Source organism: Oreochromis aureus, linkage group 14, assembly GCF_013358895.1.
Source record: "Oreochromis aureus strain Israel breed Guangdong linkage group 14, ZZ_aureus, whole genome shotgun sequence".
NCBI classification, from domain to species: Eukaryota; Metazoa; Chordata; class Actinopteri; order Cichliformes; family Cichlidae; genus Oreochromis; species Oreochromis aureus.
This window is the reverse complement of record NC_052955.1, coordinates 20169419-20196220: the sequence shown is the minus strand read 5'-3', so window position 1 is coordinate 20196220 and position 26802 is coordinate 20169419. Positions and strand designations below refer to the sequence as shown.

The window sequence follows — 26802 nt, the reverse complement described above, 5'->3', positions numbered from 1 at the left end:
TTCTACAGAGCACTGGCACAGCAGGCTCAGGTGTTGCCAGTGTCAGTGATTGGAAACAAGCCACACCAGCTCTCCCTGCAGATGAGACCTGCCACACAAACAGGCCAAAAAGAAGGTAAGCATTTATGCAAGAAAGCATGCATCAGTGAGCCTTTGGCACCCATGATTCTGTAGCTGGTTCACCACTGTACTGATACTGACCACTGTAGAATGGGAACACCTGAAAAGAGCTGCAGCTTGTAGGTGCTCTGACCCAGTTGTCTAGCCACAATTTGGCCCTTGTCAAACTCAAATCCTAATGCTTGCCAATTTTTCCTGCTTCTAACACATCAACTGTGAGCCCAAAATGTCCACTTGCTACCTAATATATCCCACCCACTAACAGGTGCCATGATGAAGAGATAATCAGCGTTTTCACTGCACCTGTCAGTTCTCATAATGTTATGTCTCTTTGGTTTAAATACCCATGTTACCAATTTAAAATACAGTTGTACAATGTTGCAGTATTACTGTATTATGTTCAACTTCTGACAGAAAATGAAAAATATTTAAATAAAATTAACTTAATATTTTCACATCTCACTTAGGAGTAAAACAGAACATTTGACTTTGACAGATATATCTCAATATTGACTCATATGAAAAAAAAAAAAAAAAATTAAAATTATTTGAAAGTCATGTGGCATTTTCCACATTAACCAGTCGTAACTGAAAGATAAAATTTTACAGTTAAGAACATGCTCCATGAAATTCTTTATATTTTAAAAGCCAACCGGGTTTTAACAAACTACTTGTTCAACAAGCTTAAATATAAAGAACATCTCTTTATCCACTCACTTCTTTATTTTATAAACCAACAGCACAAGAGAGTTAAGAGCAACCAAACACCATATCCACACATGCACGGGTATCATATCTTTTTCTATATGCTCTGGTCTTTTGTCCACACACACATGGCATTTTAGGTCACTGATGGAGCTCTTGAAAACCACCGTTTCAGAAAGTGCATTTATGGTAATGAAAATGAGTATTTTCTCTTGTAATTTCACAGGTGTTCGCCTTTATATCCTTTTTAGATGTAATGTTTGTAGGCTTGTCATTGGCCAACATTTCTATATGATTAGGGCTTTGGTATGCTCTTGATAGCGCCTGATGGAGGTAAGGATGCTCTTAGCCTAAGAATGTCATTGCTGGTAGTGATGTGTCAATGTTACCTGTGTGTGACGATAATATAACTTGAAATGTTTTTTTCTTTTAAATTTGCATCTGCACGTTTTTTTTGTTTGTTTGTTTTTAACAAAAGACTGAAATCCCTGTTTTACAAAATAACAGTGTATGTGTGGCTGGAGCCTAAAACTAAATCCTTCTGTTTGCCGTCTGCCAATTTAGTTTATCACAGATCTCTAACTATGGGAGTTAAAACGTAACTGCAGGCCTACAGTAGATTACCACTCTTCATCTTCATCGCAGCAACATCTGTAGCATACAGGGCCATATGTAAAGTGGGCCAATTACTAATTGCTTTGCAGCTGTAGATAATAAGTTATTTAAAGAGTCCAGTGGTAACAGTAAAAATCTCCCTATCCTTTTCCTGAAAACGTGTACACTGGGACACATATTCTGTGTATAATTTAAAGGAAATTCACTCATTTCAGAGTTATGTGACTCACTTTGTGAAAACATGACCTTATGTATGCACAGTGTGGACGCTATAGTCAACTCCGATAACACAGCTGTCTTTGTTTCTGGTTTATAACATATAATCAGAGAATCAAGAGACCATATCATGATATTATACTACTGAGGGAATAAGCATGTTTAACTCTCAGAAACCTCACTGTTGAGACATCCAAGCAGTTTGCTTTGCCCCGTTCTGCTTAGATACATGATTGTACTGTATTCTTTCCAAGCTTTGGCCACATGGGAAAATGGTTGAATGCTGATCTGAGGGAGCAAGGATGTGCTGTGTGGGATATCGAGTTCCACACTGTTCATGGGTGTCCAATTGAAGTCCTACTTCAAACACAATCTTACCACATGTGGGAGTGTTTGCACATGTACTCCTCTGCATGTAGAGCTATTTATTTGTTTGCTACAATTTTTTTAGCCCATGTGATGAGAGGCAATACAAGAGTTCAAGCAAAACAATGACTGCTTTCAAAGGTCGGACTTGATGGAGGGAAGAAAAGTAGCTTGAAGTAGTAAACAGTCCTTGACTTGCCATCATCGTGAATAAGTGTCTGCAACCAGCTGTAAACCTCTGAAAACAGGATGATGGGGATGGTGTGGCTATAGAATACAGGCTGTTTCACTGTAGACTGCTGGAAGAGTTTTAAAAAAGTATTTAGATATAAATGCTACTAAATGTCAGTTGTTCCAACATTACCATCACCTGCCTATTGTAAAGCACAGAGTGGCAAACAGTTGACTGCTTGATGGCTACTAAGTATCCTAATGAAATAAAGACTTCAAATGTCTCCAGAAGCTAAAACGAATGCACATTTAATGATTACTGATATTTTAAATTGTTGATAAAAAGGCCCTGCAGCGTAGTATAGGATAGTATGAGAGAGGAAAAGGAAAAAAAAACATAGTCACAGATGGAAATTGTATACATTGTTCTGCACCGCTGCTAAAGGCAATAAATTCTGAGGATTCAGGCTTTGTTTATATTTGGGGTTGTTGCTATGTTAACTGTTTAATTTTATTGTGATCTATTTTCACCGTGTTTTATAAAGCATTTTGAAACTGTTTTCCAAAGTGTCGTGCAAATCAATATTATTGTTGTTATCAAACAACTTATTCCTTTAAATTTTTCCAAATTTGTAAAAGCATACCAATTGAGTAGAGTTGTGAAGCGAGCATTTTAATGATCTGATAAACACCTGTTGTGAGATGCATTCAGTTAAGTACTAAAGAGTCCAGCTTCATCAAGCCGTGACCTCCAGTCCAGTGTGAAGCAGCAGGAATTATCACCTCCAAATCTCTGGACAAGCTTCTCAGCTGGAAACGTGTGGAATGCCCATTTTGAATTGGGTGACGAGTTGCCTCCCCAAGTGGATGAGTTCAAGTATCTTGAGGTCTTGTTCACGACCGAGGGGAGAGCAGAGCGGGGGATTGACAGACAGATTGGTGTCTGCAGTGATGAGGATGCTATACTGGTGTGGTGTGTTGAAGATAGAGCTCAGCAAGAAAGGAAACTTTCCCTTTTACTGGTCATTCCTGCCCTCACCAGTGGTCAAGAGCTGTGGGTGGTGACTAGAAGAATAAGAGTGCAGATATAAGTGGTGGAAATGAGTTTACTTTGAAGTGTTTGTGGGTCCAGACTTAGAGATAGGGAGAGAAGCTCGGTCATTCGGAAGGAGGTGAAAGTAAAGCCACTGCTCCTTCACACAGAAAGGAGCCAGTCAAGGCAGGCAGACATGTAACAAGAATGCCTCCTGGGCGAGGTGTTTCGGGCATGCCCTACCAAGAGGAGACCCTCGGGGCAGACCCAAGAATCGCTGGAGAGATTATGTCTCTGAGCTGGCTTAGGAACACCTCGGTGTTCCCGTTCAAGAGCTAGAGAAGCTGGCCAGAGAGAGGGAGGCCTGAGCATCTCTACATAGACAGCTGCCCCTACAACCTGGAATAAGTGGATTGATGGATGGACAGTTAAGGACTTGTAGCGATTCACACGAGAAATACCCTCGTTGCAGTTGCAGTCTCTGATGTTTTGATACACAGCATTTAATTTCTATTCTAGGTCCCATTTTCCGGAGACAAAAACCAACAGAGGAATATAAAGAACCACAGAGACATTAGCCAGTGTAGTCTTATTAGGAAATCTCATGACACTTTATATTATCCTTCTTTTTTTCTGCTCCATCTTTGACCTTTGTGTTAAAAAAGAATAAGAGGCTCATGAAAAAGTAGAAGATGACACCATTCACAGTGTCACTGGATAGCCATGGCATTTCAGCGGAGTCAACACTTCCCAGTTGTGGCATTTAGACATCCAGAGAGCATTCTACCCCCCTCATGATCAGCACTATTATTACCTAGCATGAGATAAAACTACACTGACCACAGAGAAATATTTCTTTCTTTCTTTCTTTTTTTACCTTTTTTGAAGTTAATCTATTTTTAATGACTTATGCTCAGCGCCTGTTCAGAACTAGAGACATTAATATAAGATCCCCCCATGGGCATGGTTTAGACAGCAAGGATTAAGACACATTCAGTATTGATGTTTGAATTGGAGCAGAAGCGAATAGTCACTGCTGCTGCAAAGGTTTGTGTTCTTTTACACTTTGACTCAAACATATTAGCAAAATAAGCTGAAGGGTTTGGAGCATGAGATCACTATAATCCCATTTAAAGTAGTATTTGCTCATGTCGTATCGTCTACCATCATATTTGTTTGAACGAAAAGATAAAGGAGAAGGAAACTATACCAATTTTCACAAGATAAACAGATAGCTCATAAAACGAACAGAGTTTTTCAGGAGATTGGATATTGAAATAAAATAAAAAGAGCGCAGCTATGGTAAAATCACTATACTTGGTCGATGCCACTAAATTTCAGGCCACTACTCCTTCAGACCAATACAGGTAAAAAGTGCTTAGTTGGTAAAAAGATACAAATTCAGTACTGGACTCTGGCAGTACTGAATTTCAACCAACTCATTAAAAGTGTGCGCTTATCTTATGATGTGCACCATCTATTCTTTTGTTTCACTGAGCCTGAGAAACAGGCACTTTGCTACATTGCCAAAGGAAACTTCATTCTTTGACGTATCCATTAAAATGCAGCAGTGCACCACAGCTAATAAAAGTAGACAGAGGACAACAGCATGACCACCTAACGGCATCATAAAGTTAGTGAGGGGAGCATAAATAATGGAACACTCATTTTCTCACACCGCCTTGGTCTAGCTGCCAGTACTTTCTCTGTATCACAGGTTTCTGTTCAGCAGCATTGGAATCAGTTTGGAATATTGGTACAGACTCGGATGGAAAATATATGAATGCCATGCCACTGACTATATAAATTAGGTGCATTGGAGCTCTAAAGTAGTTCTGTCAGAAAGCAAAATAAAGTATAAAACCAACTGGGGGAAAAAAATACGTGTGGATGGACTACTCTAATGGCATAATGCAAGGTAGTTTCAGCTCAAGAGGAATTCAGACTGATGATATACTGTAAATTTTTATAAAGTCACAGACCTCAGTAGTGCGGTTTTCTAGCAAAAAAGTCACTGAGATGGAAAGATGGGCTATTCTAAAATCTTGTATAAGTCTGGATTTATGTTATGATTCGAGGCCAAAATGTAAGGCTTCAATCAAAACAAGAGTAAGAGGTTTCACTGAATGTGTGAGGCTGCTCTGGGCGCTTAGGCATAATGATGGTGGTAAAAGTCAGCATGAAACATAATTTTTGTTTCCCAGATATTTAAGATATTCCACTGAAAGGGAAGAATGTGAATCTCATGGCAGCAAAGGGAAAGCTGGGATCACCAGTGTCACCAAATGAGAGCATACTTCCTCTCAAACCCATTAATCACTATGTCTAAATTTTGAGGCAGCTTACAAAATACACATATGAGTAATTTATATTTTACAATGAGATTAGAACCTCGGATCAGCTTATGGTGCTGCATGATGAGGAGAGTCACCAAATCCTGCAGGATTCATGCTCTGTGGGGGCCATACGTGTCTGTACAAACCTGTAATTGGACTCCTTGAGATCCACCAATCTGATGAAACATAATGATCATTTACACGTGCAAATAGCCAAGATGATTATCTCGTTACAGCACACGAATAAAGACGTGATAATGAACAAGCTGCTATGAATGATGCTGTGCATCTTTAGACCAATCAGAGCACTCGTGTTAACCCAAGTAAACCGTCCACCTACAATGGACACTGAGCAGAACAGCTGAACTTTGGAGCAAACGAAGAAGGCATGTTTAGTGTGGCACACAGTTTAATACAGCATGTGTCACCTACCTTAATAGTTTTGTGCAGATCGAGTAGAGACCATGCCTGGGCAGATGGGACCTGTTTTTGCAACGCGCTTGCAACACACCTGTTTTTGTTCATCGAAACATTTCAATCTGGACCAAAGACATTAGCTTTCTAAGCTACTAGCACGGGCACAAACGACATAACAAACACAACTGAGAACAATTTAAACAAAGTCTGACACTAATGCTCAAATAAGAGAATTCACAACAAGTGTGCAATGCCTGTCAGTGGGTCTACTGCAGTGCAGTAGCTGTTAGGTTCCCAGAGTGCTAACTGAGGCATGACAGTGCTCTGCCAGACAGCACTCTTCCATCATTTCCCTTAAGTATCGAAGAGAACAGCAGAGTAAACAGACACACTGCAGGGACCAGCACACCCCTCATACATAGAACGCACATCTGCAAACCCCAGCTACTGATTCAACCTAAGTAACAGCGAACCTCTGTTCAGACTACAGGCTTAAATCCTTCACAGTAAAGCCAATAAAGCCAGCATTAAAGTATTATGTCCATGCCTCTATTTCCCACTATCCGGCAATGTCCCAAAGCATCCACATATGTCTGACCTTCTCTTATACAGTACACACAATATCCACCATACTGTATTAATTTAGTAGCTATTTAAGGAAGCCATGGAGGTGGTTATGTATGTGTGTGTCACTGTATGTTAACATTCATTTCTTTATCTGTGTAGGAAGTGAGATATATCCCCCACGGTGGACTGCCACAGACACACTGATCGGGGAGCGTGCCATGTCAGTGGAGTGAGAGGGACTTATGGAAGGTGCTGCATTGGTGAGACTTACAGCTAGGATAAATCTGGCCTGTGTGAAAAAGAGCCAGGGGTGCAATTACACTGAGATGGAGGGACAAAGGGATGGCAGTTTGTTTGCCACAGCATGGACTCTATTGCTCAGTGATTGTGAGAATGGAATCTATTTGGTGCAGAGAAAAGAGACCACGCACGATTTTTGTCTCTCGACGTGTCCATTTGCTGTGCCACCGCACGGTCTCACACACTCTATTGTTGTGGCCTCATTTCTCTCTGGACACTTCTTTGCTTCTATTAACGGCAACCCTACTGTCCAATCTTTCACAGAGTTCTTCATATTTGAAGGTCAGTGGCAGCCTGACATGTACTCAGAGGGGAGAGAGGACCCAGTTGAAACAGATGGGAAGTGCTGATTCGTGTACAGAAGAAGAGAAAGTCAATCAATTTGAAATGGGAGTCCAGAAATGGACATGGCAAGCCAGCGTAATCAAATCTAAAGCTTATGGCAAAGAGAAATGTTCCCGGAATTTAATTGAGATCAATGTGATTATTCTTGCTGGGAATTAAATCTCATTGTTACGCTTTTACTCTAGATGTAGGTTGGTAGCTTAGTTAAAATTTTGTACATCTACCTCCTATCCCAGACTTTATGTCCTTGCTAACATGTGCATAACACTTACTGTAGCTACCAGATCTGATTATGTATGCTGTTCTTTTAATAGGGAATCTGCTAAAACACAGCCTAGCTGGGTAAGTGCTAATATTGCTATGCGAAGTCTGGCTGCGCCATCACATCCTCAGATTTCCACAATAAATTATTTTGATTGCTGACATGTTTTCATAACCTCTAGTGGCCAAAACTAGAAAAAAAAAACAAAACTGTGCAAACACATTTTTCATCTTGGGTAGAAGTGCGTAATAGCTAAAGGTCATCTCCCACTTTCTTTGTGAAATATGAAGAAAGTTAGACTTCTATTTTCAAAACAGATTTAAAAACTTTCTAAAACATGAAATAATGCTAGATGCTACTAAATGGTGAGAGAAGCGACACAAGATAATAAATCTTTTCAATGCTTTGTGCCAATGTAATTTGTGGTGGTCAGCTGGCACTTCCCTAATATTCAGCTTAATGCTGAACACATAATACAGACGTTTTCCTCCAAGGTAGATATCGAATTGTACATTTACTAGCAAATATATTCAATGCAGATAACATCAGTAGCTAATCTTGAGCTCAAATTAGTAGAATGATATCAGCTGCTGGGTATTAGTTTGTTCTCACAGTGCTAGTGCAAGCTTTGAACATGCTTTAATGTACTAGGAAAACTTTTGGGAAACACAGTTTCTATATACAGAACTGGAGTTTGAAAACAGAACACTGGGTGCTTATATGTTTGTGTAAGAGAGACAAAAGAAAAACAGAGCATGTCAGAAATTCAGAGAAAAAGCCAACAAGAGTCAGAAAGGGAGTGAAGGGGCGATACAAAGGCTAATGTATCAGAGGGCTCTCGCTTGGCTTTGTTCACCCGAGAAACCTGGAGCTCAAGGACATTGTGTCTGTGTTGTTTGGAAGGTAACAAACTCAAGGGAATACAAAAAACCTACTTTTAAGAGATGACACATCCTGCTTCTGAAAACATTTAAATCTGAAGAAAAAGACATGGTGTTGGCTGCAATGTTATTTTGCTATACAACACTGTGGGTTGGCCCATTCAGCTTTTATTAATGGAAGCTCATCAATTTAAGTTTAATCCAAAGAAAATTAAGAAATGATGTTTATTCATTAGATTGCTGTCACTGAACAGCAACTTTTTAAAACTACCTTTTTTCTCCTTTTATTATTCGCTGTAAACTTGGACAGCATCTCTTTTTCCACCAGTGGGGAATCTCAAGGGCAACAGTCCCCTTACTGCTTGTTTATATCAGAAAATATAAAAGTACTCAAGCAAAGCTCAGCTTGACAGGACTGTCATTTTCTTTGAAAATATTCAGTCATAAAACAAAGAATTAGACAAACTGGATTTGTGAAAAGGTAGTGGCGGTAATGGGGGAAGGTGATCACTGAAATTTTTGCAATTCATCCTTTAGGGACCGCAAAGGCTTTAGACAAACCAATGATCTAACCAACTGAAATAACTAGAGGCAAAACTAGTAAACAAAACATATCTATGCACTGATTGAACCCAGACTGAGATGGTATATCCAGATACGCCAATCAGTGATGAATTCTATGCAGCAACATGGATTGTTATTGGTGACAGCATTAATCCATTGCTAATCTGTAAATACAATTTACCCATCATCATAGTCTTGTGAGTCATTTCAGATTAAAGAGTTCAGTTTTTTTTCCTGAGATAAAATATCTGTTTTAGACATGCAGCAACCTTTCAGTGCAAATCAAGCTCCTTTAGACTAATTTTACATCACTTCAACAATGAAACCCTGAAATAAAACAAGCTGTATTGTCAGCTATGAAGTAACAGACATCTGTCATCTCTTTGCATTTAAAGCAGTTGCTCATGTTTGCTATTGCTGAATGATGAGCTAGCTCTTGCTCAGTTTGCATTTAACTTTTCAGAAGTTATTCAAATGTTCAAAATCTTTCTGTTTTTACTCTAGCCCGGCTCATTAGCTTCGAAGTGATAAGGCAGGCCGAGGGAGAGAGGAGAGAGATTTTCACCACCGTCATGTTCCATGAACCTTCATTTCTTTAGTTTAAGGGCAGCAACAACATTTTTTTAAAAATTGGATCACTGTTAGACTGAAAATTAGGCTTATCTATACACTTTATGATTCATTATAGTGGCTTAATTAACGCTGTCGGCAGTATTAGTTGAACACTTCTCACAACAAGCCAGTGGCACCCACAAATTTCATAAAATTAAATTCACAGACGCTAACAAGAGTTGCCGCTCCACTTCAGATTCCAGCTTTAACCACAAGTGCGCGTCATGGTGTTACATGAAAAGTGATTGTTTGACTTTAAGAATCACAGTCAAATTAGGAATCTTGCTTTGAAATTCAGGGAGAAGTTCTAACTTTAAGTGTTGGCTGCAGAACTGTTGAACCTCATTCTTGAAACTTGAAAAACGAAGCATTTCAAAACATCAGATCTGAGCTTTAGTAAGTACATGGAAAGATAAAGCACTTTTTAAGGGATTAGAAAACCAGTGATCTAATTTGGAAACAAAGAGTGTAAGTGATACACGACCAAAGTTAATGATAAATATGTTGATGTATTAGATAAGTGGAAGAAAATAGTTGGATGGAGACATGGATGGATAATGCTAAGCCTCAAGTGGGATGTTGCCAAATATATATTGTCTGAGGTGTCAATAGAGGGCTGCCACACTCGAGAGAAGGTGAACTATAAAATCCCAGAGTTAAGCCTTGGCCTCAGAGCACGGTCTCCTGTCTCCTCAAGGATCCACTCCAGAGCTGGATTAGCATGTTAAGTGAAATCTTGTAGAGACGTAATAGAAACCGCTATAACACAGCCGGCTTAAGCAGCCATTTCACTTCACTAACAAAAGGTTTTCATACTCTTCCAAAGAAGAAGAAGAAGAAAAATGTGTCAGGCAATAGTAAAGTATAAATATGAATGTAATAAGTTATGACCTGCTGCAATAAACTTAAAGATAAACTCAAACTTCAAACTAGATATACTAGAAATATACAGCATTGATTAAGATATCCTTTTATTCAACTAATTATTACAATTGTACAAACAATATTAATGTAAACTATTTCCTGTTCACATGTGCATTAATACATACCATGACTGAACAGGTTATGCGGCAGGATGGCCATTTTATTACCCTAACACTGTTCCGGTGTATAAATTCTCAACTGACAGGGTCATTTTGCTCATCAGTAACAGATGTGTATGGCTTTGTTGATGCTCTAACAGTGGTAAGTAGAGCAGATGTTAAATGGAGCTTAGCAAATGTGCAATCAGAAAGACAACTTCATTCACTCTCTTCTGCGGCCTCATTCATTACCTCCTCTGTTGGCTCATGTCCATTCATAGACTTCCATGCTTCTCTTTAATATGCTATCGTGTTAAAATCTTCGGTCCATTTATAACTCTTCAGTTCCTAGCACTGAGAAAGCCAAGAGAACAAACACCTACAAGACTTACAAACAAAGCAAAAAAACTACTAAAACTTGACCCACATGTGGGAGATCATCAGTATACTGCTCCTAGGAGCACCAGCAAGCGCTGCTCACCCACCATCATGATCTAACTGATGATCTGTCTTTGGGATATGTTGCTGGCATTTATTAAGCTCATTACTATAATATACGTAACCAATATCAGCACTGGAAAAAACTATCACCATCATTTATATCTATTGTTATGAGTTAAGAAACTTTTCATGCCGTGAACAATAAAAATGAAATCAGAAACCTTCTACTAGTCAAAGCAGCAAACAGGAACTACTATTACTGCTGTTGGAATCTATCTTTCCACTGTGAGCTATTAAACTGCTGCCGCATTCACCTCCAGAAGCTTCCCCCCACCCCTTCGGCTTAGATCACTGCTGACCTGAGAAGCGATCAACCAAGTCCTGATTAATGGGTCTCTAAGCCTCCTTGGAGGCAATCACACTCAGAAGCTTTGGCCAAACAGTAACAAATGGGACACTCAGCAGTCATTCTTTATTGCATCAATAACCTCAGTTATCGATTAATCAGCATTAAAATTTTAGAGGAGATACACACCTTAATTGTTAGCGTACAACACATCTCTATTGAACATTTGAAAATACTTCCTTGAATTTTCTAGACACAGCTGGAAGCAGAGGGTTGAGATCTATGTATTAGTCTGAGGAAACACTGAGTTGCTATGGTGATCAGCATGTGCAGAGGCAAGCTGTGATTGACGACTTTAAGAAATTGAACTTCTAAGTAAGCAGCACAGTACCCAAATTGATTTTGTCACTTGAAGCTAAGGTGGTACTGTGCAGATTTCCCCCCTTTTAACTCTCCAAGGAAGTGTTATGGGCCATTTGGCCTGATAAGTAGAGACTTGTCTCTTGTCTGAATGGTGTGGCGGTGGTGGTGGACACGCTTTTGTTTCTCTGAGAAGAAGGCAAAGATTGCCCTCATCAATCTAATGCCTCTTCCCCTGAGGTAATCATTTCCACAGAGCAGCATGGCATCTCATTAGGATGATTCGCTCTCAGTGTCAGTCAGCCTCAAACACCTTCACAACAAAAACTCTAGTGCGAGGGAAAGCACACACTCTTAGATTATTAGACAACACGATGGCACTGGCTCTCACACCTAGAGTACATTAGTGTGATTGGACAAAATGCATTTTCTATTCCTAAGCAGCATTTCATGATAATTTGACAAAGTGAATGCAATCCTTTCCATCAGTAGACTTTATTTATAACAAAAAGCACGTTCTCATTATCATTTCTTCTACAGATAATTCAGTGTATGTACAGGTAATGATAACATGCATTATTATTATCATTATTATTATTATTTAGTGATGATTCAAGCAAAATATTAAGACAGTTAAGCTACAAGCGCTGTCACTTTCAGAGTGACGTAGCATTGTGGTCACGGGGATGATGCATACGAAAACCAAAAGAATTGAGATTTAAAAAATAAATATATTAATATAATGAAGTTAATGACTGCTGTATGTGTGATGATGTGATGTACATACACATGCATACTCTTGTATGATATCTTTTAGCAACATGACACTTGTTGCCTCTTTTTCTACAAAATTATTAATATTGCGTAAAAATTCTGAAAAAAAAACAACAAAACAAACAATACATATGGCACAGAGCAAAAGTTTAACCGGACCCTTTAGATTAGATTTTTTCTGGCTTGTGTGTGAATGCATCATTTGATTTCAAAAAGCTCAGAGCCACAATTCCTCCCCTGAGAGAAAACCGCAGCCAGTGGAAGGAGTCTAGACACTAAATCTTTCTGTGACCTTTATACAACCAAAGAAACAGCCTTGATGCCGTATACCCACACATGCAAACACACATCACCAACCTCAGGCTCTCTATTCTCCAGCATTCGGTCAGAATGGGAGAGGTACAAAAGACCAAGTCGCAATAAAGAAGGAAATCAGGCTGAAAACACAACTGGAATGCTTTTTTCTTCACCTGGGACTTCAATCTAGCAGCGACCGTGCCCTTCTTAGGTGGATAAACTCTTGCCAAACTCCCACCAAAATCATCTAATCAAATAAAGGTGAGGCTTTTAAACCGAGAGATGAGCTACACGCCTCTGATTGTAACCAAACACAGTGATATAGCAGTTAACAATATATCCTCTAATATCAGATGAAGTTAAACACACCTGTTTTTTTTCTTCCTTTACCCCGATCTCACCTCTCTCTTTCTTTACCCAACTGTGCACAAGGCGATAAATGAAATGAGGGCTGGCATGCTCCCTGGACATTTTAATTAGCTGGTCTTTAATTCAGCCTGACCCCCTTTCAACTTTGATCAGTCGGCGGGTGCTCTGATAAGGACCTGTCACTCACTTGCAAAGACCGGGGTTATTCAACAGCAAATTGTCTCTTTGCAATTTGCAGATGCTCTCTTCCTGTGCTGTCTTGGAGGAAGCGTTCACAGCTCAGTGAAAACTAAAAGCCCAATGAGAATGGAAATATAGCACGTGATCTGTCCTTATTCATCGCAGCTCTTCATTTACTACACCACCACGGACGTGGACAGGGCTTGAATGCAAGTGCATTCACCTGATTAAAACAAGTCCAGAGTTTCCCGGAGGCAAAATTATTGTGTATTAGTGTTACCCTTCAGTTCCGAAGGCGAACATTGTGTTTCATTTAGCTTAATAATGACACGAGCCTTGGGCTTCATGAAAACCAGCTAAGAGCAATGGTGATAATAGAAACTAAATTCTGTATTTATGTAACACTCAAAGTGCTAGAAAATGTCTGTGGTGTTTCTGCAGACAAAGAGCCTAGGGATTACTTATTTCTTAAAATACCAAAATCAACCTTGTAGCTCCAAATAATATCTAGTTTAACAGTATGCATCCAAGATATACGCAAAGTGGCAGACTCAAAGTTGTGAGACAAAAAAAAAAACCCTCTCATCTCTCGATGCACGCTAAGTCAATCTACTACTGTGTGCTCCATTCCCTTGACAGCAAAGAGCACAGCAGATTGAAATGCCCTGTTCATATTTGCCATTTCTATTCATTAGGCTTTTTAAAAGATTACTTTTCTAAATTGTATTACTTAGGCCAATAATTATACATAACAATAATAATCATGCAATGATTTCCTGAACCATCACCTTCCCTACAACGTGCTCCTGCTAAAAAGCATGAAATGGTGAAAATGGTGTTCTCTACCAAAGCATCAGTTTTTTTTTAGCAAGAACGATAATAAGTTTAACCGAGGATTACACAGGCATTACTGCTGGAAATCTAAGCTTCTGAACCAAGCTGAAGCCCAGATTGTGGAGCCGCTAATAGCCTCTAACCAGGCTTAAACAGTCCATTATCCACAGAACAAATGGAACACAGCATTGTTGGGGTTTTTTGTCAACAAAAGATCAACATCAGCACCTCTGGCTTCATGTCGCCACATTGTCACGTTCCAAGTCTGACCTCTTCTGCCCTATTATTACAAGACTTTTCAGGCAAACTGGTCCCATTTATTAGCCAGCTTACTCAGTGACAACAGCCAGTTTCTGTGTAACTCTGACTCGAGGTCTCTCCAAGTTGTAAATGGGATTGGAAAGTGTCCACAAAAGCTGAAACAATACCACCCCTCACCACACACCACTGGAGTAGGCAGTACCGTCTAGCCTGTCTACACGCTGCTGCCCTTCAGTTTTGTGCTGATCATATCTGGAGATGCTATGGTGACTTTGCCAGCTACACTCACTCAAACTCCTTCTCAACCTCTTCTTCTGTTTCTAATATCCGAGGTATCATGTCTCTCTCACTGCCTCTGTTTCTCTGTCTAAACCCTCAGACAGTCTTGCCTTCTCTCCGTCTCCGAACCCTTCTCTCTACTCCCTATTATCTCTTATTCTCCTCTGCTGTGCCTCATAGCTGGGCCTTCCTTTCTTCTATCTATCTATCTTTTATTTGACCTCTCCTTGAAACTCCTCCATCTCTCGCCGTCCTTCTGTATTTCTGATCCCAGAAACCTGCACCTGAAATGGATATTATTTCCCATTCAACAGGCAATATGGTAACAAAACGTATAAGACACGATGATTGACTGAAGGAAACATGGCATGAAGCGAGAGAGAGACAGACAGAAACCAAATGTTTACCAGCAGATTTGTGCCACTGAGTTTAACAGTGAATCTTAATTTCTTCACCAGATACCAGAAATTACAGTGCACATTCATGACAACTGCTGATGCAAGTGGCAGAAAATCTTATGGAGGTTGTGTATCATGGGTTTGGATTGTCCAATTATGCACTACTGTGTTCATAAAAAGCCAAGCAGCATCTCATAATGCAGACAAAAATCAATGCTTCATGTTCCCCAGCTGCAGAACAGGGTATGCTTTGTCCTTTTTAGCATAAATTATGTGTAAACGAATTGCAAGCATAGTCTCTAACATCACATGGTCCAACAAGAGTGCCTATATGCATATTTTCCACACCCTCCATTGCTAAATGTCCCAAAATACCGAACCCACGTTTGGTATATATTTGGACTTTGAGTTTACATATTTTTACCTCAGTAATTTTTATACATTTTTTCCATGAATGCATATTAAACAACTTCTTCTAATTCCTATAATAGAGTTGTCTATTGCGATGAATGCAGCTTTATACATCTGTTACTTCTGACAGCTACTCACCGGCCAGATGCTGCCACTGATTAAGCTCAAAAGCGCCAAAAGCCACCCCAGCCTTCACCCATATGTCACTCAATTCTAATTAAGATGGTTTGGTCTTAATTAAAGCAGCACCTAATAAACAAGGTTTGTATATTTCTATTTACACTTAGTTTGGGACTGTTTAAAGGAGTAGCACAGTACATTATGCAATTTTTAAAATATACACACACCAGATACTTTATTAGATACACCTTGGTAGTACTAGGTTGGACCGCCTTTTAGCCTTCAGATTGAAATGATCTGAGCTTTTTGACATAGTGTGTTATCCTGCTCCAAGCAGACATGAGAAGATGTGGTCGTAAAGGGAAGGACATGGTCAGCAGCAACGTTCATATATGCTGTAGCTTTTATATGTTCCTGAGCTGGTACTAAGGGGCCCAAAATGGACCAAGATAGTGTCCCCCACACCACCACCAGCCTGAGCTGTTGATACAAGGCAGTATGGAGCCATGCGCTCATGCGGTTTGTGGCAAAATTCGATATGACCACCTGAATGTTGAAATCAAGACTCGTCAGATGAGCCCAAAATTTTCCAATCTTCTGTTGTATTTTGTTGAAAACTGTCGCTTCAGTTTCTTGGTCTTACAGTAGCAGTAGCTGACAGTAGCAGCACCCGAAGTGCTGTGACCATTCAAAGATGTTCTGCTGCATCTATTAGTTGTAATTAGTGGTTATATGAGACTGAATGAAGTCTCATATAACTATCCCTTCCTCTCAGCTTGAAGCAGTCTGTCCTTTCTTCTCAATGCATTTTCACCCAGAGAACGGCTTCTCAAGGGATATTTCCATTCTTTGTAAGCCTTAGAGACGGTTGTGTGGGAAAATCCCAGCAGATCAGCAGTTTCTGAAATACTCAGACCACCCAATTTGGCATCAACAACCATGCCACGTTTAAACCTCAACCCCTTCTGAGTTGCTGCCATGTATAATTGTGCAGTATTTCAGGTGCACAATTATACTATTTCTCATCAGCGTAGTTTGTCATTCAGCCATTGTTATACTTTCTAATTCATAAGCTGCACTTCACCTTGCAAAAGACAGCTTCTTAACTCTTTCTAAACCCTTACATCCCCTCTAGGCTTTTTTCCCCATGTATATTCAATGTGCTACACAGACGAGGAGTTCTGTGTTTAAATCATGTGTTATCCCTTGTACTCTGATCTTGCTTATGCATCTTTTCCCCCCCGATTTCATTTCCCAGAAGAGCTATCAGTCATGTGGACAGAACTACCTACCACATGGTGTGGGAGTAATGAACAATTTATGTTCAGCCAGTTGAGCCACAATCAGAGACCATCTTCACAATTGGCAACAAAATATCCAAACTATTTACAAAGCTCTGATCAACCACAAGTCAAGCAAACACAACAAATAGAAGACCAGCAAACTGAGAGCTGAACTTGGACTCTTTGATATAACATGTTTCTAATGATTGATAAACATGACTAAAGTATCACAGTATAAGTTTCATCATAAAAATCTGTAAACTTGCCTGATTTAAATTTGACCCCTTCAAGATCATCTACTCATGCACCGCTGGACCACTTCCAGTCCTGCCCATATTTTTACGTCACTTCCTAGTAGTCTGTTATGACCACTTGTACTGTGCATGCTGCAGTTTTACCATGGACTTCAAATATGTGCAGGGTCTCGGGTTTTCATACAGTAGTTTCCAGTTGACAAAGCCACATTTTCAAGTACTCCTTATTACCATTTTACAGTATAACTCCTTCTTTCACTTTTCTTTCAAAGGATCTTTTCAGTTTTCAGAAAAATACACTTCTCTGTTTTCAGAAAAGCACATGGATTTGATGCAAATGAAGCCTCCGATCTCTTATGAATGGAGACCAAACACTATTTAGATCCTTCTTCTGCTTTGTCCTCTCTGCCCTCACTACCATGGATAAAGTAAGATTTACCGCAATTTTCTTACCATGATGTCTGTGAACTGTTCTTCACAGAAGAAGAAAGGCCTAATTAGGCAATCCCACATGGACCCTGAGCTTTAATCATACCCTAATGTTCACAGCCTGGTGCTCTAAGGGTAAACATACAAAAGGCAGACATGTACTTGCACACACAGATCTATGCCTTCCCTTATAAAAGGTTTTGCTTCTAATGTGTCTTTAAAACACAAATCGAGTATTACAGGCCCTAGCTATGCATTTTAATTTATTTTACAACTTACAAGCATACAATGGGAACAATTTCAAAAGATAAAAAGACCCTTGAGGTTAGCAAAATGGTAATTAGCCAATCAAAATCTTGAGTCATAAAACAACAAAGGCTATAACGACATCAGTTTGCTGAATTTTCCATGGAGAACTCTGAAAAATCCTCCATGATTTGTTTTCTGTTTGAACTCCTATCACCATGCAAGAAGTGACGCAGACCATATATAACCATAACTATATATAAAAGTTTCTGGTATGCTTGTGACAAATGAATTTTAAATGCAAGCATTAGCGATTCACTCATTTTCTTCAGAATAAAAAGACTGGGAGGAGACACAAACAGAGCCTTCCCAAAGGTGTGCCAGTCCCAAAGCCTGGATAAATAGCAGGGTTGCATCAGGAAGGGCATCCAGAGTGAAATCATGCATGCAGACACGTCTGCTGTGGGAATCCCTCTTGAAACAAGCGAGAAGCCAAAAGTGCCTGTAATCATTAAAGTATTTACTAAACAAAAATTGGTGACATCATGTATATTCATTCATTAAAATTCAGAGTTTCTTTTCCAACAGTAACAAGCTCAACACCAATAGCATATATAAAGAAGCCAAATGGCATTCAGGCTGGATTGGTGCTATGGTCAGCTTAGACATCCCCAGCAACTTCTTATTTGGCCTCCAATATACTAGAGCTGTCTGCCAGAGTCCTTGTACCTGTCTGCCTCAGTAATCTGCCAGGGAGCAGACAAACATCAGTGGGCCTTATCTCTACTTCTCAGGAGCAGCCGGGGAAGGAGGCAGGTAGCCCAGAGGCAACAAAGACAGGAGCAGACTGATGCAGGCTCGTGAATTCAGTCAGCACACAAATAAAAGCAGTTAATCAAACGCAGGCATACACAAACATCTATACACAGGCATACACACCACAGACATGCCAAAGCACATAAAAGTTATTCTGGAAATAAGGAACTGAGTTCATCAGACAAGCGCTATTTTATATCTGCTAAGCTTAATGCATTGAACCTGCTGTAGTGGAGTCCCGGAAGAAAAAAAAACTTGAAGTGGAAATGAGCTTAATAGGTTTTAATGAGCATGACATACCAGAACCAGTTCAACATTTCCAATAAAGCTGTGGAGAAGCATTCATGTAGGTGCAATAGAGAATGGTGGAGTTGTCACATACTGAGTGGCTAAAGTACAACATTTGCACCAAAGATTCCACAAGTGGGCAGTGAAATTGAAACCATATGCTCAATCCACTTCCTTTGAGCCAAAGTCAATAAAAAGTCAAATTCTGTTAGTAGTAGATTTCACGGGGCACTCGAGCCTCAAAGAAATTCAATGTCTTTACAGCACACTGTGTGTTCCAGCATTTGTATTCACAGCAAACTGGAGCCGCCTGTGGGAGAATGTGGTGGCTTAAAAATATGAAAAGCGAGTCCTCCTGAATATGAATAGCAATTTGGTTTTACTGTTACTGACACACAGAGTTAGTAATATGACATAGGCTAAATCAGTGTTCTTATTTTTGGACTGTGCCTACATGTGTGGGTGTGCACATGTGGAGAAGAGGATTTTTTTTCCTTGCAATAATTGAAAAGTTTCAAATGGAAATATGTTATTCAACTTGCTTTCAAAAAGGCTGACTATGTAACAGCTTTCAAATATTTAGAGGGTATAGAGCAGGGGTCTCCAACTCCAGGCCTCGAGGGCCGGTGTCCTGCAGGTTTTAGATGTGTCCTTGATCCAACACAGCTGATTTAAATGGCTAAATTACCTCCTCAACATGTCCTGAAGTTCTCCAGAGGCCTGGTAACGAACTAATCATGTGACTCAGCTGTGTTGACCCACGGTTATATGTAAAACCTGCAGGACACCGGCACTCGAGGCCTGGAGTTGGAGACCCCTGGTATAGAGAGTATAATATAGAATATTTCATTACACAAACCATACTGAATTGGTTGTTGATCCAAACTCACTCAGCTGTCCTCTTTTGGTCTTGATAGTGTACAGCTGGTAGCAGAATCCTCCAGATCATGGTGCATCCTTTCCTCTAAGCAAGTATGACAAAAAATATTCTGATCTCTCCGTTATTTGCAGCACAGTCCAGTGTCATGTGTCCAAACATACACTAAGCCTTCTAAAGGTTTTGCGAGGTGTGAGCAGGGCTTGTCAAAAATCAAACAAAATACAAATGTAGCAGAGGTCATGGAGAAAATAGAGGGGTGGCCCTGCGAGGCAAAAAAAGAAGAGAAACCCCCCCTAACCCCCCTGGAAATTACGCCACTGGTAATAATATAAAAATGATAGAGTTTGTTCATAAAAAAAGTTAAAGTGTGATTACAAATGAGTTTCTCTTTCTATTGTTGGGGGAAAAAACTTATAGTATGTACTGTCTACTAACTGTAGCCAGCGTGTAATTAAATCCAGAGCCAAAGAGGAACATTTTGCACAGTAACAACAGTGAGTATCTCAGAAAAATAAGTCCAGGAAACAGGAAAACGTCTGATAAAAAAAGAAAGAGATATCTCTAAACTGGTGGCTAGAAAATGGGTGTAGGTGACTGAAGTTCATCTACAAAAGGAAAAAAGAGAAAAGACAGAAAATGCATTTTTTATGGATTCATTTTACACGTGTGGACAAAAATGCCTCCGCTGAAGAAATCTCAATAAAGTAATCCCCTTTCATGCAAACAGTGTTGAATTATAGTACAATAAGCAGCTTTTATTGTTACAAGTAAGGCTATAAAAAACATTTTGTGATATGAAATAAGTCCAGTTTTTCCTTTAGTTATTTTGCAGAAAAGAAAGAGTGTGTGTCACTGTGAGATTGCAGCAATCTGTTTGTTTTATTTATTCTTTTATTTTTTCAAGGACTAAGGACAGAGGACCTTACAATTTGGACTTCACAATCTTCCCAAGCCCTTTAATTACAGTAATTACAGGCACTGTAAGAGCTAGTATCTCTCTAGCAGCTTGGGATTACTTGACCCTTGAACCTTTTCACACTAAAGCTGCTCCGCGCTTCCTCACAGGAAGTTTTTATCTAAAATAAATAAAAAATAAAAAACTAAAGCTTAGCTTCCGACAGCTGATCATCTGCATTTTCACTGCGGTCTAAAGACACTGGAAGATGAGGCAATTTAGTGCACTCTTATCAGAAAAAAAGCAATGTCTGCTCTACATTTGGGAATCTGCTCTGTTCTTGTGTCAGATCTGTGTGTCTGCGGAGCTTGAGCGCCGTAACCGCACAGGGAGCAGAGAGGCCACAGCGGTCAGATGAAGCTTCAGCCACATTCACACAGAATCTGGTAATTTAGTGTCTTCTGCCGTGGTTACATGGAGGTGTGGGTGTGTTTGTTTGTGCTTTATAATGCAACCTCCGCTAAGCAAGCAGAAAATAAAGTTTTATTTCAGGCATTCACACCTTTGTTCTCATTAAAGCTCTTCTTGTTTTCCCTTGACTCTCTAGCTCACTCGACCGCCATGAACCAACCATGAGGAGGGCAAGTCTGAGTGTTGTGTTTACAAAAAGAAACTTACAAATACTTCACTATCTTGAAGTAGCCAAACTGATTTTTACCCACAAGATGAGATTGTTGACCATGCGGAAACCTTTGGGGCTGAAAAATAAAGGCCAAAAAGTTCTTCTAGTGGCCACCTGGGGTTGGACTCCAAAAGCAGGTTCATGCCCACCCATCCTGATGTTTAAATACCCAACTTTACAGCATCATTTTCACTGCCTAGTACAAAAATCGGTTTTGATCAGGCCCTTTTGGATGTTAACAACCTCATAGTACCGCTTGAAGCCTTTAGAGCACTTCGCTCTCACACTGCTGGTTCCTACAGTAGAATGGGAGGCAGAGCCTTCAGCTTTCAGCTCCCAGTTTGGATCCAGGAGACAGACACCCTCTGTACTTTTAGGATTGCGCTTAAAAATGTTCTTTTTTAAATAAAACACAGTTAGGGCTCCTGTAGATATCCTGCAATAGGCCTAGGCTTCTTACCACGATGCATTAAGTGTTTTTACTTCACTCATTATTTTTTACTCACTATGTGTTTTGAGTACACTTTGCTTTTAATCATTACTTAGTATTAATCTCTGGCTCTCCTCTACAGTGTGTCTTTATCATATCTTCCTCCCCTCACCCCCAGCCATTCATGGAAGATGGCTGCCTTTCCCTGTGCCCGGTTCTGCTGGAAGTTTCCTCTTGTTAAAAGGGAGTTTTTCCTTCCCACTGTCTCCAAGTGCTTGGTCATAGGGATTCATCTTATTATTGGGGGTTTCTCTATATTATTGCAGGGTCTTTACCTTACAATATAAACCACCTTGACACAATTGTTTCTGTGATTTGGCACTATATAAATAAAAATGAATTGAATCTCTATGGACAGTTTTTCTGCTTCTTAACAACTGTGCTGTGGGTACAGTTGTTAAGAAGATCCACAGAGTTTGTGTTTCAAATTTTGGTTCATGAAATTAAAGCCTGTTAATTAATAATCTCTGTCTCTGCATTGCACTCATACATCGTATGGATGCAGCTTGCTAACCAAGCGTCTTAGTGTTTATATGTTCATAGTCATAATGATATATTGACCGCATAATCCAAATACGGTGATTTGTGGTTTGAAAAAAAAAAGCAAACTCACATGACAGTGGCAAAAATGCTAATGGTGAGGATTAAAAATGAAAAATCCAGCCACAAGCATTAAAGTGGCTTTGTTTATCTTTTATGAAATCCTGAAAACACCATCAGTAGTTCACCACTGAAACTTCGTAAAAATGAAAAAACATTACTCCGAATTAAACTGGGACATTTTTGGTGTAAAAAAACGAACTGGAACTTTTTCAGACCTGGAAATTTCTCAAGTTCCTGCTGTGGAACTGAAGTTGGAGTACATCGGAACTGAACGTCTCCCATACCGTTGAGTTGCTCTGCATGTTATTTTGTGAAGTCAGATTCACCTTTTTGTTACGCACGTTTTTTTTCTCCACCTCCCTGATCTGCTTCTAATTCAGTCAGTGTTTCTTCTGCATTTTCCAGAATTACTTTCAACAACTCCCAGAGAACTTGCCTGGCCTTTGGCTTACACTTTTATTTATAGCTGCAGCGAGCAATACAGCATACTAATCACAATGCTAAGAGCAGAAGCGTGTTTTCCCTCGCTGAGTTGCTTCTTCAACTCACAAGAGCAACGCAGGGTCTTTTGGAGCTGCTGACAAAATTGGAGACGTGGGCGGCAATTCAAAGGTCTATCCTGGTGTTTACCAGTGATGTTTTAGATTGCTGATATTTTTCCACTTGAATTAACCTCTTGAACCCAGATATTACCCTCAAATAGTGCCAGTATTATAAAAGCATTTTACTTCAATTTATAGTAGACTACTGTAGAAAAACAGGTTTGCTCTGCTATATGGACGCTTTGTTTAAAGGATGCTTCTGTACTAGTTTCTTATATTTGGGGACAATAATCACATGTGATGTGAAACTTTAAATTTCAGTGGAAATATGCTCACATTTGTGAAGTTTTTTTAATGCAAAATAAATATTGACATTCGGCATGGTGTATCCCTCTTACACACCCTACAGCACACAGATGGCAAAAAGACCTTAGTCTAAACTCATTGTCATTCACCATTTCCTCCCTTTCCTTTACTCTCCGCGCTGTCATTAAACAGGGCAGGTGAGTGGCGGCTGATTACCAAACATCTTTTCCTACCTTTGATCTCCTGAGGTGTGGGGCTCTAATCCATCTTGCAGCACAGGAGGCTGTCTGATCTAGGTGGTTGTGGTAGCCACTTAGCTCCTCCTCATCTCACATACACATATAGTATGTGCCCCCGGCTCTTGCAGAGGGTACACACACAAGGAAGAGAAGATGGAGCTGCTACTTACAGGCACTCTGTAAGAGAGAAAGGGAGGGGGGAAGAAAGATGCAGGAAATATGAGTCAGAGGAGAGAAAGAAAAAAATGAATAGGTGTATTTGAAGTGCATACACACAGACCATAACCAGGTAATCTAAGCCTAAAAGACATATAAAAATACATTTTTGTTTTTTGTCCTCCTCAGGATCCTTAAGTAACTACATATTTTCAAAAGCAACCACATAATGCATTAAAAATCAGGTTTCTGATCAGGTATCTCCCTTTGCAGTCCAGATATTAATGCTGAGGACATCATTTATCCAGCATACAGTAAGTTTGAAATCTGCACAGTTTCAAAGTTCACAGTCCCAATTTGCTGATGGTCTTGTTTTACTGTTTGTCCCTTACTCAGCTAGATCCCCTTCCTCTTTATAAAGCACATCCAACATTTTTCATACTGTCACCGCACATACTTTGAGCAGCTTTGGGAGCTCATCAGCATTCAAAACAACACCTAGCACCCAATATTCCAAGACAATTTTCGCAGTAAATGAGAAAGCAAATGTCACTTCAAGATGAACATTAATCTCATGTCATTGCATTTTAATGGCACCCTTACTCAGGGGGGAATTAAACCTCTCCCCAGAGATCAACCCCAATGCTTTGCGCCACAGTGAAATTGTCCTCTTTTGTTAGCAGATTCAGTACCTGCCATGTGGACTTTCAGCACACACCAACTTACCACGCTGAGTGAACATAAACATCAAGTCATGGAGAGCACTGTGATTGTCAAAATTCTAAGAAAATTAATTATAAACAATTTGACAGACAGTACTGCATTCAAATGACCTGTGTGCACACTTCTTTTTTTGACTGCCCACTATAGTGGATCCATTTCCATCTCACCTTATTGTTAGCATCGTCCTCTATCATCCTAACCCTTTGCATGTCCTCTTTCACTACATCCACAAATCTCCTCCGCGGTCTTCGTCTTTTCCCCCTTCCTTGCAGCTCCATATCTGACATCCTTTGTCCAAAATATCCACTATCCCTCCTCTGCACATGTTTAGACAATCTCAGCCTTGCCTCTCTAACTTTGTCTCCAAAAGCCTAAACCTGAGCTGTCCCTCTGATACACTTATTTCTAATCTTGTCCATTCTGGTCACTCCCAATGAAAACTGCAGCATCTTTAAACTCTGCCACCTCCACCTCCAGCTCCGCCTCCTCTCTTTTTGTCAGCCAAACCATACATCATAGCTGGTCTCGCTACCATCTCATAAACCTTCCCTTTCACTCTTGCCGCTATGCTTCAGTCACAAATCACCCCTGATACTCCTCTCCACCCACTCCACCCTACCTGCGCCCTCTTTGTAACCTCTCCTGTGCACTGTCTGTTAATTTTGGATGGTTGACCCCAGGTTTTTAAACTCTTCCACCTTCACTTCCTCTGCTCCTTGGATCTTCACAGTTAGAAATGCCCTATGTGCTCACATCTTCCAAAAGTGGAATGAATGGGCCTGTGTCCAACTATTCTAACATTTGGCCACCTGGGCAAAAACATCCTATTATAGAGCCAATAGAAAACAATTTGGTTCTGGTAGTTTGTCTCTTGTAGATTTCATATTTTGCCCATTCCTCAGTAGGAACACTCCACTATATAACAGATACTGCTACTGTGCAATGATAACAGACAAAGAGAGATACTGGGAGCACTGCTCCTCCACCAGCTTAGATTTGTCCTGAAAGTCCTCCGGTGGCAAAGCTATTTTACAAAGATGAATCAATTGTTGTGCTCAAAGCAATGTTTCATTCGGCCCGGAAATCCACTTGTCTCTAATTACTTGCAAAAAGTTTGAAAGAATATATGCATCTTATGCATGTAGCTTGAGAGTATTATAGTAGGAGCAGAATAAAAGGTTAGATCAAATGAATATCTGGAGCTCTTGGAGGGGATGTGGGATAAATAGTAATAGGAAAACTTTTGAAGTGCTGACATATGTAAAGTTTCAGCAAAAAGGATATTGTTGCTGAATGTTCCTTCGCCCTGCTCTCCCCTCCGACTCATTCCACTCCCTCTTCCTCCTTCTTTTTTCTTTCTGTTCTTTTATCTGCCTTAAAGCTTTAGGCTGCTGTATACAAGCCAAAGGTACAGAATCCATTTCCCACCAAAACACTGCCCAGAGGACTCAAATCTCTATTGTACGACCTGCCCTACATTGCATAAACTGGGCTATTGCTCTCAAATGTCATCATGTGGAGATATTTCACATCATGTACTGTGGACTGTGAAATACACTAAATTAAATACATAAAATAAAGAGAACTATGTTCTGAATGCTTAAAAGTTAAAAAGTACCAGAACTACTAAGAGCTTCCCATCAGTAAATTTGTTTAGAAAATAAAAACATATGTTTAATTTTATATATTTCTCTGACTAAATCCCCTGAGATAAACATGTGTGCAAATAGCTACACCGTGACATGTGCATATAGTATGTTGAAAGAATTAATCCACCATGTTTTGGTGGAAAAATGTTTGTGAGCGGTATGCTTGTGATGTAGTAAAAACACCCCTGATGAGCAAGCTGCAGGGTGTATTTTAAAATATACACAACCACTGCAGAGCAAAAGCTACATTATGAAAAGACCTTATGAAATTGTTCTCATGTATCTTGGACCATCTGCACAGCAAGATGATTACCCTTAGGCTTCAGTTTTCCTGCACGTTCTCAACTCCAAATTTGTAAGTAGTAATTGCAAAAACAGTGGGTAGATAAAGCTCGCAGAAAAAATGTTCAGAAACATATTGAACATCATAAAAAACATGCATATTGTTTAATTAGGAAGTTACAAAGTTACTCGATCTATCCCTTTCTATAACCCCAAACCCAAATGAGCCAAAGGCAAGTGTCTACGCTCCTGTGGTAAAGGTTTATGATAAACATGATCATCTCAGCATATCGTAGTTGTGGAAGAACAAATAGTGGGTGATTTATCTGCACTGAAAAATAAGCCTCACTTTTAAACTCATCATTATTTTTACCACAAGAAAAAAAATCTATTTCAGTCATAATAAAATTAGTAATGTCTGAATTCAACTGAGCCGC

At 39.7% G+C, this 26802-nt stretch overlaps 1 protein-coding gene and 1 long non-coding RNA gene across 2 annotated transcripts in view; one reads left to right on the top strand and one right to left on the bottom strand.

The window, feature by feature from the left end:
- The window catches only part of grik4 (glutamate receptor, ionotropic, kainate 4), a 320489-nt gene that overhangs the window by 214235 nt on the left and 79452 nt on the right, over nucleotides 1-26802 (bottom strand). The window contains exon 3 of the mRNA XM_039622276.1: nucleotides 23550-23732. The gene's annotated coding sequence lies outside the window, so the exon portion shown is untranslated. The remainder of the gene's footprint in view (nucleotides 1-23549; nucleotides 23733-26802) is intronic.
- LOC120443484 lies at nucleotides 50-7566 on the top strand. Its single transcript, XR_005615449.1, has 3 exons — nucleotides 50-115; nucleotides 6706-6806; nucleotides 7111-7566. It is a non-coding gene; the product is annotated as an uncharacterized LOC120443484 (long non-coding RNA).